Consider the following 16215-nt stretch of genomic DNA (forward strand, 5'->3'; position numbering starts at 1 on the left):
TTCTAGATCTTTTCTACTCAATACAAGCCCGTAACTGACTTTCTCCATGTAGATCCTGTAACCACTGATGAAGCAAGAGAAGTTTCCAGCTGTAGAGAGGTGTAGTACATAAATGTTACCACTGTGTCACAGTAGACATTCCTGGAAAAGGCAAACTCGAACCTGGTGAATGTAAAGAAAGCTGTTTAGCAGGTAGGTCATGGCAGTTCTAAGTGACATCATCATTTGGCCCTCCCTGAAAAATATCTTGTACCCTGGAGAGCCCTAGCTTTTGTGAAGTCACAAAAAAAATGCATAACATATATTCCCGCAGTACCTCTAGGGATTACTAAATGGCCTCTATTTCAGTGCAAACAGCCATTTGGGAAAGAGAACGAAGACGATGTACATAACAAAATGAGTAGAAGAATGTTGGCCTTCTGTTTCAGTTTAAAAAAATGAAGAAATATGTGGAAATATTTGGGAAATACATGGGAAAGCGCAGTGAGTGCTGAGCAGGGTTTGTGAGGGTTCACTGAACACACAACCTTGATTTGAGCCTTTCACATATGGGATTGAGGAAGTGGTAGCCTTTTAGTAGCATCTGGATTTCCTTGTTTGTTATGGTTCCTGGAAGTCAGAGATTTTATTATCATTAATTTCATTATTACAAAAGCCAGGTGTTAGGACGGGTACAGTTTTTTTTTTTTGGTTGTTTTTTTTTTTGTTTTTGTTTTTGTTTTTTGTTTTTTTTTCTTTCTGAGAGTGCATGGGTTTTATTTTTTCTCCCAGAAGGAAAAAGTCCCAAGGAAAGAGGGAAAGACAAGTATTGTATCCTCAGCTCATAGTAAACTCCTCCATGTTTTTGATTCCTACATCGCAGTTTGTGTCTGACACAGATATCTGGGAGAGAGAAATACTTCTAGTTGAGAGTTCATCATCTCAGTCTTTCCACTAGTGTTATGCTGACTACCATTCCCTGACAGTGTCCCTCTAGATTTATGAATCAATATGTCTGATTACCTTGCAGTTTTATTTACTTTTATTTCTTTCATTTTTTTTTAATTTTAAGCTAATTTTAATACTTTTTGGATATTTCTATATCTATATTTAAATGTTATTTCCATTCCCAGTTTCCTCTCCGTAAGAGACCTAAATGTTTCCTTTCCTTTACACTTAAACCACCCTTACTACCCGTTGAAATTTCCTTGAACTGGGAGTGAAACCTATGGAGAACCAAAGGCCTCTCCTTCCTTTGGTGTCCAACAATGCCATCCTCTGCCACACATGCAGTTGGAGCAATAGGTCTGTCCATGTACAGTCTTTGAATATCTTTATAGTACCAGAAGGTTCTTGTTCATTCGCATTATTCTTCTGATGGGGTTGATAATGTCTTCAGCTCTTGTAATCCTTTCTAAAAATTTAACAACAAGAGGTCCGTTACACTTCTCTGGTTTGCCACTAGCATTCACTTCTGTAATTGACATGCTCTAGCTGTGACTCTCAGGGAAGATATATAACCTGTTACTGGCAGCATGCACTTCTTAGCTTTATTAACCTTAATCGTATCTAGTTTTGGTGTCTGATCTATCTATCTATCTATCTATCTATCTATCTATCTATCTATCTCTGTCTCTGTCTCTGTCTCTGTCTCTAGCTCTATCTCTTCTCTATCTCTATATCGATTTATCTATAATATATATATATATATATATATATATATATATATATATATATGGTGGCTTATACATCTATGAATTTAGTTGAAATTTTAACATGGATTCTGAGGTCCTAGGTCAAGAATGGAGAATCCACAAATGACAATATCAATCCTGGTCTTATGTGCCTATTGAAGTTTAGCTTTTACTGGACCTCAAGCCATTCCTTTCCCTTCCCATCATCCTGTATCTTTAGTATGGCTTGAAGAAAGAATCATGGTAAAACATCCAAAAGCTTGAAGTCTCACCCTTGGAACACAGGAAGGTAGATATTACTGAAATGATATCTAATGGGACTACATAACCGCATTGTATAGTCCATGCTGCCCTTTGATTTACTGATATCAGGTAATTTTTGCATAAAATAAAAATTTGGGAGTTTATCATTTGAAGTAGGTACACAATATTTACACTATTACATTCACTTTTTAGCTTGGCCAGCTTTTTTGCAAAAATCATTGCAAAAAACTAGAATTGCAAAACGGAATTTTTGAGGACACATTCAGGAATATCTATAAAGTCCGCTATCAAGGAATGAACAATTAGAAAATGAAATTCAAAATCCACTCAATTAAATATCTGTAGGGAAACAAAGGCCTTTGGGAAACAGATAGAACTTAGGAAATTGAACTGTTTGTCACAGGAATGGAAATGGGAATAAAATTATAATACAGAAGAATCTCCTACGTCCCATGTTCCTAGATATTTTCTACACATGCCATACCCTTTATAGCTTTCTTCATTCAGAGCATGTAACCACTAATAAAGCAAAGAGAACTCTCTAGCTTTAGAAAGATGTTCTACATAAAGTTTTCCACTGTGTCAAAGGACACACCTGGAACATGACCCTAGAATCTGGTCGATATAAAGAAAGCTGTTTAGGAGGTAGGCCATGCCAGTTCTCAGTGACATGATCATTAGGCCATCCCTGAATAATCTCTTGTATACTGGAGAGCCCTAGCTTCTCCTGTGATGTCACTAGTGTTTTCCTGACTGCAACTTCCTCTCAGACATTCATTCAGTACCTCTAGATTTTATTAATAGGCCTTTATTTCAGTGTAAACAGCTATTTGGGAGGGAGAACAAATAGAATGTAGATATCAGAAATGGGGAGAAGGAAGTTGGCCTAGGGTTTTAGTTTAAAAAACGAAAAATATATGGTACATGGAAAAGCACAGTGAGTGCTGTGTAGGGGTTGTGAGGGTTCACTGAACACATAGACTTGATCTGAGCCTTCCACATATGGGATACAGAAGGTGGGACCCTCTCAGTAACATCTGGATTTCCTTGCTTGTTATGGTTCCTGGAAGTCAGAGATTTTTTATCATTAATTTCTTTATTCCAAAAGTCAGGTATTAGGAAGTGTACAGTTGTTTTTCTGATAGCTCATGGCTTTCATTCTTTTTGCCCAGGATAAAAAGGTCCTAAGGAAGGAGGGATGACAAGTATTGTATCCTCAGCTCAATGTAAACTCCGCCTTGATTTGGATTCCTATACTGCACTTTGTTTCTGACACTGATATTTGGGACAGAGATGTGCATCTAGTTAATACATCGTCATCTCAGTCTTTCCACCTGTATTACTCTGATTACCATTCCCTGATACATACCCTTTAGATTTCTGCATCAATATGTATGATTCATTGATAGTTTTCTTTTCTTTTACTTCTATCATTTTTTTAGGAATTTTTAATGCTTTTTTAATTGGATACTTCTTTAATTACATTTCAAATGTAATTTCCTTACCCAGTTTCCTGTCCATAAGAGCCCTAACCTGTCCCCTTCCCCTTTTTCTATAACCCATCTTACTGTCTCTTTACATTCCGTTGAACTGGGAATCAAACCTAGGGAGGATCAAGGGCCTCTTCTTTCATTGGTGCTCACGAAGGCCATCTTCCGCTTCATATGCAGTTGAAGCCATTGGTCTGTCCATGTGCAGTCTTTGAATATTGATTTAGTACCAGAAAGGTTTCATTCATTGGCATTGTCCTTGTGGGGATTAAAGCCCCATTCAGATCTTGTAATCATTTCCCAACATTTACCACAAGAAGTCCATTTTCATTCAGTTCATGGGTTTGTCACTATCATTTACCTCTGTATTTCACATATTCTAGCTGTGTCTCTCAGGAAATGTCTATATCCGGTTCCTGGCAGAATGCACTTCTTAGCTTCATCAATTTTATATCATTTTGGTGGCAGATGTATATATATACTTTTTGTGGCTCCTACAGCCAGGTGGTTAGTTGGAATGTTAACATAGAATCTGCCCAACTAGGTCAAGAATGTAGAATTCAGAAATGACAATGTCAAATAGACTCCCTCCTGTATTATGAACATATTGAATTTGAGGTTTGACTGATAACCATGCCGTTTTTCTCCCTGCCTATCCTCCGGTATCTAAGGTTTCTACTTAAGAAAGAATAATGATAAAACATCCAAAACCCTTAAGTCTGGCCATAGGGACACAGGAAGATAGGTAGTGCAGAATTGATATCAAATGGGACTATAGAACCGAATTCTGTACCCCATCTTGCCCTTTGCTTTGCTGATGCCTTGTAATTATTACATAAAAGAAGCATTTAGGAGTTTAATATTAGAAGTGAGTACACAGTATTCATACCGTTATGCTCACTCTAAAGATGGGCACACTTTGTTGTCAAAATCATTGCAGAAAATGGAATTGGAAAACAGAATTTTTGAGTACACCTTCAGGAATAATTATGAATTCCCCTGTCAAGGAATGTACAATAAGAAAGTGAAATACAATATTCATTTAATTAAAGGTCTGCACGGAAAATACTGGCCATTGTGATACATAGATAACGAAGAAAATTGAACTCTATGTCTCAGGAATGAACCTGGGAATAAAAATATTATCTAGAATTATCTCCTACACTACATGTTCCTAAATCTTCTACCCATGGCAAGCCCCTGACATACTTTCTCCATCTCAAGTAACAGCTAATAAAGCAAAGAGAAGTCTCTACCTTTAGAGAGAGGGAGTACATAAAGGTTTCCCCTGTGTCACAGGAGACATATGTGGAATGGGCACCTTTGAATCTGGTCAATGTAAGGAAAGCTTTTTAACAGGTAACATCTCAATGACATAATCATGAGGCCCTCCCTGAAACATCTATTGTAACCTGGAGAGGACTAGCTTCTTCAGTGATGTCACAAGTGTTGTTGTTACTGCAACTCCATCCAGATATCCCTTCAGTACCTCTAGTATTTACTAATTAAACTCTAATTCAGAGTATCCATTGTGGAGTGAGAAGAAAGAGGATGAAGAGACCAGAGATGGGAAGGAGGAAGCTGGTCTTCTGTCTTGGTATAAAAAAAGGAAGAAATACACGGTCCTTGGGAAAGCTCAGTGAGTCCTTGGTAGGAGTTCAGTAGGATCACTGAAGAGATAGACTTGTTCTGAGCCTTCCACATATGGGAATCAAAAGCTGTGAGCCTCTCACAAACATCTGGACTTCGCAGTTCTTATGGCTCCTGGAAGTGAGAGATTTTATATCATTCATTTCTTTATTCCAAAGTTTTTGGAAGGTCACAGATGTTTTCCTGAGAGCTCATTGCATTTATTCTTTTTGTCAATTATAAAAATGTCCTAAGTAAGAAATGAAAGACAAGTATTGTGTTGTCTGCTCAGAGTAAACTCCTCCATTCTTTGGATACCAATAGTGCAGTTTCACTCTTACACTAATATCCTGGAGAGAGAAGTGCTTCTAGTTGAAACATCATCATCTCAGACTTTCCACAATTATTTCCACTGAATAAAACTTTTGATTTCTGAGTCAATTGGTGAGATAAGCTTGCAGTTTTCCTTTATTTCTTTTCTTTCCTATTATTTCTTTCTTTTTTTTAAATTTTTTAGCAAAACTCTCAAAACTCATCCTTGGTGATGATGTACATTAGACCCATCAGATGAAATGAATTGAAAAACTCTCTAGGGAATGAGAGTGGTAAGGAAATCACATTGATGTATCATAAATGCAGTGCTAAGAGCAATATTCAGACTAGTCTGTGGAGATGCTGCCTTCATCAGAGACCACAGACCTTTAGTGGAGAATGATTCAGAATTAAACTGGGAAGGGAAAATGATGGTTGATATTGTTCTAGTAGATCTCACAACATTAAATAAGTGTTTCTTCCAGATCACTGAATGATTACTGTAAAGCAAATCCCGGAATGAACTTATGAGACCCACCATCAGACTGTGAAATAATTTGTGAAAGAAGAAATCTGTGTCTCTCCAGGGACAAACTGTTGCTTTCAAACCAACAGTAAAGTGTCCATTCTATGAATGATACATAGATATATACACATTATAGCAGGATGGATACAGAGTTTCTTCAGGTCCATGAATGAAGTATTCAGCAATTGTCCTGGCTCAGCAATAAAGGTAATTTTTGCCAACTCTTGAGAACTGAGCTCCTTCACTAGGAGCCCCATGATTGAAGGAAAGAACAAACTTCAGACAACTTGTTTCAGATTTTTATGTAGTTCAGGTTTCCTGGTCTTGGTCCTCAGAAGGAAGGACATCTTGCTTTCCAATTCTTGTTTATCCTATAATCCTTCTCTCTGCTGCACTCATGCAAATAAATTACTGTGCATGTCTTTAATAGGATACAATGCTCTTTTAATTCGGTTGACAAGAACTATAGAATATAAGTAGGACTGTATCAAAGCAGCGTATGAATATCAGACTAAGGATATGTGGCCATTGGAAATTTGTAACTGAGCTGAAACTCTTGCTAGACTCAAACTGCAGTAAAAGGTCTTCTCTAGATACCTGGTGTAGTAGTTCGTGTTCCCTAAGAGATAGTAAAGGATGAATCTCTCTGTACAGAGCTATCGAACTAGTCACAATTATCACACACTATGGACCACATACTTTAACACTGGCTGACTATTTTTAAAGTCCTAGAATCCATTATTTTATTAGTTCAAAAGGCTAGATGTCACATCTGGTCATTTGTATATGGATACATCTTCAGTATGCAGGTTCTAATGTCTGTGAGTGTTTGGTAGCATTGTTAGTGCAAAAATGAAAAAGTAAATGCTTCTTTCTTCCATGTTGTCTATAGGGATTCAACTAGAATGCATGGTTTAGAATACATTGGGTTTGCCACTCTCAAACAGACCAGTATCTTCAACTGAACATTCTATTCTGGGAAGCTGCACCCTGTCAGCATGGCTCACGTGTATGTGAACTGCAAGATCTAGTCTGAGAAAGCGGTCCTGTTCATCGATCCCACCTGCCCCTATGAAAGAAATACCCAAGACTTCCTCAATCAACTCCTTTGCAAACATGGTCTTCTGGGATTTGAAGACATTACATCTACTAACAACACCAATGCGATTCAAAATTACTTTCAACAGCTGCCTGGAGTGAGATTTGTTCCTTGGGTCTTTATATGTAGAGAAAGACTGCATAGGCAGACACAGTGATCTAATCTACCCGCAACAGAATTAAGAGATGATGATGTGGCTGAAGCAGATTGGAGCTCTGCAGTTATAAAAGGGATGTCAGTAAAAGCCCATGCTGACAGCAGACATTCAGACATCCTGAAACCATGCTGAGAGTTGATGTTTGTCACAGATGATTTCAGTATTTTCTTATGATTGGGATTTTCAACAAATTGGCTTTTATTCTATTCCTCAGTGCAAAAAATCTGTTGCTGTTGGCCTCAAACCATGGGTTAGGGAAACTTAAGAGACAACAGTGGTTTCATTATCCAGTCTTCATGTGCTGACATGTCTCTACCTCTAAGTCCATGTTTCACAATCCAGTGGATTTAAATCTCCAGGGAATCAGTTACTGTTTTTCTACCATGCTGGTCTGCTGAAGTCATTTTACAGAAGTCTACTTCCTAGTAATTATTAAAGTATTGAATATTGTGAAGTTGTTTATGATTTACACACAGGCCTTTCATGATCCAATCATGTACCATCCCACTTCTGCATTTGCAGCTCTCAGCCAGTGTTCTCAACCTATCCATCCAACGACCCACAGAAGTCCACAGTTGCATGAGGATGCTGTTTGAAAAACAGATGAATAGCTTTAGCATAGTTGTTCTTCACTGTAGCCATATTAACACATACCGCAGAGCACTGATTCATTCAGCTCTGTTTGTAGTATTTAATTGCCCATAAAGCCCCAAACAGTTGTGAGTTGATTTTGTCAGAGTACCAGCAAAGTCAAATATGAAATGCAAAATTTCAGAATTCTCCTTCCAAGGCTGTTTGTGAAAGAAGTTGTTTGCAAAACACTGTACTAATAAATTTATTCCATTCTCACTTTGATATTTTGATTTGATATCTTGAAGTGCCATTTAATTATCATTGAAGTGCAGGTTCCGTCTATTGTCTCCTGAGAAGGATTCATTCCTCAAAAGGTAGTATCTGCAGATGCCTGAAAAAATAAATATAAAGACGAGATATTGATGAAGTTCTAGGTTAAAGAAGCAACATCCCACCCCAAAGATCCATATAAGAAATACATTTTACATTGACCTTATATTATGCAGAAATTATTCACATATTCCCTCTATCTATGGGGTTTAATTAATCTCAGATGAATAGTTGACAACCAAGAGTAGCCTTTAGTATCATTTTACCCTCTTCACTAATAATTTTGAGCAAATGGAACACTAAAAGATCACAAAGAAGAAATGGTTATATCAAAAGATACATGTGGGTCAGCTTTAACTCTCCTGGTCAAGGTGACTTTGGACACGGTCGTTATGGTCATGGATTGCTCTCATAAGACTCTGCAGAAATTGTTCCTACTGCCTCACTTTAAGCTCAAGGAAGTCCAAGCTCCCAGAGCTGATCAGGTTCCCTTATAATGCACTTGAAAGCCACATACGCTTAAGAACATTTGATGTGCTTTAGCTCTATTTTCAGGATTTTTAAGCCTCTACCAAATAGCAAACTGTCCTTTTTACTCCCTTCTCAACACCTCTAAATCTGCCCTATCTCAATTGCTCAGTTGTCATTAGTCATAGCGCAGCACCCCAAATATGAGCTTATCTTACTGTGTTTCTAACATCCTGCCTGCTACACCAATGGCCACTCCATACTAGATCTCACATGACTGGTAGCTCTTACTCCACCCTTAAATCCTTTCTCCACCCTTGTGTCTACTAGCCTGTTTGCAGGAATACTAGATATCCTCACAACTGGTTGGCCAAGAGCATCTTTATTGAACTATAGAGAATCAATTTGGGAACAGGACCTTCAGTGTTTGCAGGAAGATTCCCGATCTAAGAATCAAAACGTGACCAAACAAGACTCAATCCATGTCTCTGGTTTTGTGTGGGAGATAGAGGAGTTAGAATTTCAGAGTTGAAATTCAAATAATTGTAATATACATGTAGTATTAATTATGCCAGGATAAAAGGATCCAAAAAGTGGAAATGGGCAATATGAAAGGCAAGAGAAAAATCCCTAGTACAGCAAACAATGTGGACCTGTTAGAGAGACTGGGCTCTTTCCAGCCATCTGAATTTGTACTTGAAATTCTTCTGACCACTTCTTGATCTCTGCATGTAGAAAAGAACAAAAAGAAAAAGAAAACATAATAAAACAAAAAAAAAATCACCAAAATGAAACTAAAAGCAAAAGCAAAAGCGAATCAACCCCAATCCTAAAAGAAGAGGACCAAGTGAAGATTGCTTGAGGTCCTCATTTTTAACTACAACTACAAGCGACCAATAGCTTTCAATTCAAAATTTTTTTCATTATTTTATTTGAAACTTCTCTGTGGGTCAAAGAAACAAGGTTTATAAGCTGCAAAAACAGGAAACAGAAACAAACCATACTATAGAGCTCACCACTGGTATTACTATGGTGACTGTGGGCAATGCGGAGAATACTGCTGTTTGACAATGGGTCTTTTGGTTTTATATATGCTGGCAATATCTATGATTCTGAAATGAATTAGAGTCATCACCGAATCATGACTAAATCAACTGTTCCTTTTCTTTGGATAACAAGATATGGCAAACTGTTGACTGACTATCATTTGTATTATGGACCTAGCCTCTGTGGTAAAGCTAAGGTTTTTGATGGAAAATCCTCCACCAAAACACTGTTTTGTCAATGGTGCTGCCAGCCAAAAACCATTTCCTGAGGCTAATCTGCAATCTCCAGAAGAGGAGATTTTATTTCTAATAATAATCTTCTACCAGAGAAGCTTTCTTCAAATCCCAGACATACAAGAGAGAAAAATTTAAAGCAGGTCCACTACAAGCAGCAAGAAGACAAGAATATACACTGGTTTCACAACTATGTATTACAGTATTTGGAATTTTAGCTAGAGGAATATGACAACCGAAGATGATCCAGGGAATACAAATGAAAAATTAAGAAATCAAAATGTTCTCGTTTGCAGATGTCATGACACCATTTTAAAAACTCTAAAAATGTATCAGTCTCTTAAGACTGAAAAAATATGGTCATAAAATCAGAATATCATACGAACACACAAAATTCCTTAGCCTTCCTTTATTAATTAATCAAAAATTGACATTATTATACTATCTACTTATTCTTAAAACTATAAAAGTTTTATTTATTCAAGTCTTTAAGGTCCTTCAGAACATCAGCTGGAATGTTCTTATATGTTTTCTGGATGGATCATGGTTACTTCGTATGTCTTCTCATAGTATGCTTTATATCTATGCGAATTCAGGGTATTTTGTTATATATTTTAAGAGTGTTTCAAGTGGAATACTTCCCTTGTTTCTCTCCCATGGTTTGAAATTGGAAAACAGAAACAATAACGTGTTTTGAGTTTTCACTTTGAATTGTGAATATATTTTCAGCTTTAAGAAACTTAAACTTTTAAAGAACAATTGTCTCTATTCAGGATCACGTCTAGCTAATTCATAGTGGTCTTTGCATTTTTAATATTTTCATCCACAATATTTTATTTTATATATTCAGATTATTGTGAGGGGAATTTGACCCATATTTCCTCAAAGTATGGTTTGGATTGGCATAAAGGAAGGCTAAGGAATTTTGTGTGTTCGTATGATATTCTGCTTTTATGACCGTATTTTTCAGTCTTAAGAGACTGATACATTTTTAGAGTTTTTAAAATGGTGTCATGACATCTGCAAACGAGAACATTTTGATTTCTTAATTTTTCATTTGTATTCCCTGGATCTTCTTCGGTTGTCATATTCCTCCAGCTAAAATTCCAAATACTGTAATACATAGTTGTGAAACCAGTGTATATTCTTGTCTTCTTGCTGCTTGTAGTGGACCTGCTTTAAATTTTTCTCTCTTGTATGTCTGGGATTTGAAGAAAGCTTATCTGGTAGAAGATTATTTTTAATGTTGACTTGAATCTGTTCACAAGTATTTTATTGAGAATATGTGTGTATAGGTTTAAATTAGTGTGTAAAATACTCCCTCTTCCTCTCTTTGTGTCAGTGGTCCGTACCTCTTTCTCCCTCTCACATTACCTTCCCTTTTGCCAGATTGTCCCCCTGTCTCACTCTCTCTCCTTATTTTCTCTATCATTGTTAGATAATACCAGATTCAAAATAGAATTTTAATGTATTAAATCCTTTTGTCTACTTTATGAAATAGTCCTAAAAACTTTAAATGCTATTTAAATGTATATTCATTTCTTTTCAACTGAATACATGTGAATCTATGATATTTGAGGTGGGAGAAATTAAATACCTGATTCTATGTAATTATTTAGTATAGAGCTGTTTTAATTATGCAAAGTGAGCTGATTTAATATTGCTATACCCAATACATCTAGTATATACTCTCACTTCCAACCCCGACCAGCAGGAAAGGAGCAACACCACACGTTCTTCTCAAAGCAGTTTATTCAGGAACCCTTTTGTCTGCAAGCAGGAACAATGCCTCCATCCAGCCCCCGAGGCCACTCCCTTATATCCTCCCTCAACCACCTCACCAGTCTGTGTAACCTCTGTTCATAGGTCCACGTCATATAATGTTATGGTGTGCCTGCGCAGTTCTCACAATGGGGCATGGGCTTAATTTCAGGTGCTATTCGTGAGACGTGGCAGCAGTCCCGGACTCCATCTTGGGATTGCCACTACGCCAGCTCCCCACAGTAAATCACGAATGCTTTAAAAAATATTCTAGATTTGGGACTGTAAATCTAAATAATCTGTGTTTTCTCCATGTTTCCTTTATTCTCTATCATTTTATTAATTCAACCCTTTCATTACCTAACATGGCCAGAGGTTATGACGATCTTGTTAATACTTTCCAAGAGTGACCCCTTCCTTTCATTCATTATATAGTTGTCTACATTTTACTGATTTCAGCCATGATGAGTTGGATATACATGTTATACACCTTCCACAAGGCCAAAAAGCCATTCTGAAACAAGGTGAAAAGAGACTTTAGGTGTAGAAAATTGTGGGAGGGATCAGACATAAAGTGTGTCTTCTGGATACAAGAAGTATTGCCCTCATGTCACATAGCAGCTGTTGTTTCCTGCACAGCTTCAAACCAGTCAACAGGGAAGAATGCAGGGAAAAGGCCTGAAAACTGCTATACCTATCTGACATACTATGGACAGTTAGTATCTTCAGTTGGAGGATTGAAAATTATTTGTAAGGGTTTATCATAGAGTTATTAAACAGTACTTTAATGTAGAAGATATACACAGGAAGGATTCAAAGAAATAGAGTGATGTGGAAAAAATAAATGGAAAATTATCATCAACATTCATTGGTGGAAATTCTCAAAGAGTAAAATATATAAACTATATTCCTCAGTATAATGTATGTAGAAAATGTTTTATTATATAGGGATATTTCATAAAGCGACCTTATGATTTCAGTTGGTTAAAACAGATCTGCCAATTCTGTGAGTTTAATGAGTGCATTATGTAATTTGATCTTAATGATTTTAAAGTGGCTATTTTCAAAAATAGTAAGCATTATTTCCATGTACATGTTCAAAAACGTGCTTCTATAAATAATATTAGAAAAACTAAAACACTATATATCAAGAAACTAAATTAAATTAGGCTACATATCTAAACAAAATATTCAAAAGTGAAGAAACTCAAGTGACTAAGAATCGAAAGTGAAATATTTATCATACTTATACTATACAGAAATGCAAAACAAAATTATTCTGAGAATTTTTTCCTCCCTTTCAGAAATTTTAGTTTTATAACACATGAGTCAACTTATGTTTGCTGTGTTATGGAGAGAGGGGAACATTACTATTCTCCTGGTTGGAATGCAAACTTCTACAGCACCTTTGGAAATCAGTATGATGTTTCTTCAGGAATCCGGAAATGGATGCGCCTAAAGATATAACTCGAGGAAAATATATCCAAATTTTGATTCATCCTAGTATAGAGACCCTTGAATAATTAGAAATATTCAAGTTGTTCCTTTACAAATGAATGCATAAAGAAAATGTGGTTCTTTTACAGATTGAAAAAGGAAAGCATGTAATTTTCAGGACAATGAATGGATCTTGTGAAAGTCATCATAGATGAGATAATCCAGATCAAAAAAGAAAAATGGGAGACATTTTCACTTTAATCTGAATATTAATTCTCCACACTATTTCGGTTTGATTAGTTTAGTGTAAATTCAAGAGATGCGGTCCAGACTGTCCTCACTTTGGGACGTACAAATGAACTTATGGATTGCAGAGGAACACTGTCAAGGAATGTCAAACGTGAAGAAAGAGGGAAGAGGATGACAATGGAGGGAATATAGAGATGTACAGTTAAGTTGGGAAACATTTGAGGCATGGAAAGGAATCCCAATGCAACAGAAATAAAAAATATTTTTTTTGTAGTGGTAACTAAAGATTTATAGCTATAAGGACAGGAGATAAAACATTGATTGGGTGTATCTATGTGATTTTCAATAGTAAGAAACTCACGAAAATTATGGATTCCAACTCTCAACAAACCTATAGTACAGAAAATGAAATATATAGTCCTTAAGGAGACAGATGTGAATATCTCTGTTGTAAACATAAATGTGTTATATTATACACATTATATGTATAAAATAATATATTTATTTGTTTACATTTCAAATGTCATTTCCCAAACTGGTTTTTCTTTCTTAAATTCCCTAAGCTATTCCGATCCTCATTTTTCTAATATGGTGCTCCCCACTTCGACTTTTGCCCTCTAACATCCCCCTTCTCTTTGATATGACATCTCCACAGGACCAATTGCTTCCCTTCCCAGATATGGCAGTTGAGGCAGTTGTCTTCCCCATATGCTCTGGTATCTATGTAGCAGAAGTCTTGGACTGGCCAAAGCATATACTAGAAGGTGGAAAATTTCCTGAACCTCTGAAGGGTAAGCTTAATTGATACTGTTGTTCTTCATATTGGGTTCCAAATCCCTCCAGATCCTTAAGTCATTCCCCTATCTCTTCCTTTGTGGCTGTCAGGTGCTGTCAAATGCTTAGGTGTTTCTGCATCTGTCACGGTCAGGTGATGGCAGAGCCCCACGGAGGACAGACGTATTAGGCTCTTATCTGCGAGCACATCTTGACCTCAGGAATAGTCTGAGGATTTGGAGTCTCTGGAGGAAATTGTTATTCTGGTCGGGTGGTCTCTGGATTGCCTTTCCTTCAGTCTCTGCTCCATTTTTGTATTTACATTTTTTAGATTGGAGATTTATAGGTAAAAAAAAATGTGAGCTGTGTGGGCAGCACCACCCCTTCACTGGGGGGCATGTCTAGCTACAGGAGGAAGTCTCTAGTTGTTCTATCTATTTTCCTGCTCGGTATTTAAACTACCACCATCACAGTAAGTTTCTGGGATACACTTGCATCTCTGGCATCTGGGATTTTCCTGGGGATACCCAAGTTCACCACCCACCACTGACGCTTATTGTTATTTACTCCACGTTTCCTCTGAATTTCTCTCCTGTCTCTTTTAATTGGTGCAACTCCCACCACTTTATCCATCATTTTCCACATCTAGCTAGATTCTTCCACTCCACTGCATTCCATGACTATTTTGTTCTCCCTTCTAAGTGGGTTCCAAGTATCCGCCATTTGGCCTTCTCACATGTTACCCTTCATGTTATAAAAGATTTGTATAGTGGGTATTCTGTTAGCAGGGCTAACATCTACTAGTCACTAAGTCCATCCCATGTTATGTCCTTTTCGATTTCTGTTACTTCACTATTTTCATGTTCCATCATTTGTCTACAGAGTTCTTGGTGTCCTCATATTTAATACCTAAGTAATGTTCCATTGTTTACATATAGCACACTTTCTGTATTTATTCCTGAGTGGAGATGAGGTATATCATGGTTCTTTCCAGCATTCGACTGTTATAAGTAAGACTGCTGTGAATATCTTCAACCACATGTCCACGTTATGTATGGATCAAGTTTGAGTATATGTGTTGAAGTGAGTGGTAAAGCTGGTTTTCAAGTAAAGCTGTTTGCAATTTTCTCTGGACCTCCACACTGATGATATCCAAAGTGGCTATCAGCTACTAATCCCGCAAGCAGTGGAGGAGTATTCCACTTTCCCTACATCCTAGCCCACTCTGCTACTGCATTAGTTTTTTTGTCTTAGCCAATCTGATTGTTTTAAGGAAGACTCTTATGTTCATTTTGATTTGCCTTTATGTGAACTAAGGATGTTAAACATTTCTCGATATGTTTTTCACCTATTGAGATACCTCAGTTGAGAATTCTTGGTTAGCTCTCTAATCCAGTTTAAAAGTTGGGTTCTTTGTTGTATGGGAGTTTACCTTTCTGAGTTCTTATATTTTTAATTTTGGCACTCTCTCAAATGTAGGGTTCGTAAAACTCTTTTCCAAATGTGTAGGTTGTTGTTTTCCTATTGGTAGTGTACTTGGCTTTAAAGAAAGTTTTCAGAATGATGGGATTTTGTAAATTGACTGGTGATCTTAGAGCCTTTGGTGTACTGTTCTGAAAATTTTCTCCTGTGCAAATGTGTTCTAGGCACTTTCTGACACTGCCCCTTCTATTGGCTTCTGCATATGTGATTGTGTGTGGATTTCCTTGATGTGATTTGACTTGAACTTTGAAGAAGGAGATAGAAATTGTTCAATGGGCACACAGCTATATACAGAACAACAGTTAGGGTAACATCATATCTTAGAACGATTTGGTTTATGTATAACCTACTTAGTCATAAAGGAAATGCAAATCAAAACAACCCTGTGATTCTATCTCACATCAGTCAGAATGGCTAAGATCAAAGACTCAGGTGACAGCAGAGGCTGGAAAGGATGTGGAGAAAGAGGAACACTCCTCCATTGTTGTTGGGATTGCAAACTGGTACAACCTCCCTGAAAATCAGACCTGAGTTTCCTCAAAAATTGGTCATTGCACTTGCTGAAGACCCAACTATACCTCCCCTGGACATATACCCAAAAGATGCTCCAACATACAACAAAGACAAATGTTAAACTATGTTCATAGCAGCCTTATTCATAATATCCAGAAGCTGGAATTAACCCAGATGTGCTACACGAGAAGAATGGAT

General features: G+C 37.0%; 1 long non-coding RNA gene across 17 annotated transcripts in view; it reads right to left on the reverse strand.

The window, feature by feature from the left end:
- The window catches only part of LOC134484065 (uncharacterized), a 180829-nt gene that overhangs the window by 98465 nt on the left and 66149 nt on the right, over positions 1–16215 (reverse strand). For 9 of the 17 annotated variants that reach the window (XR_010061410.1, XR_010061407.1, XR_010061399.1 and 6 more), the window contains one exon: positions 7325–8114. The exons of 1 other annotated variant lie outside the window; for it this stretch is intronic. This is a non-coding gene — a long non-coding RNA (uncharacterized LOC134484065). Of the gene's footprint in view, positions 1–455; positions 1394–7324; positions 8115–9174; positions 9247–11922; positions 12077–16215 lie in introns of those variants that run through there. 7 more of the 17 variants (XR_010061403.1, XR_010061401.1, XR_010061412.1 and 4 more) reach the window with 4 other exon arrangements.

Source organism: Rattus norvegicus, chromosome X (assembly GCF_036323735.1).
Source record: "Rattus norvegicus strain BN/NHsdMcwi chromosome X, GRCr8, whole genome shotgun sequence".
NCBI classification, from domain to species: domain Eukaryota; kingdom Metazoa; phylum Chordata; class Mammalia; order Rodentia; family Muridae; genus Rattus; species Rattus norvegicus.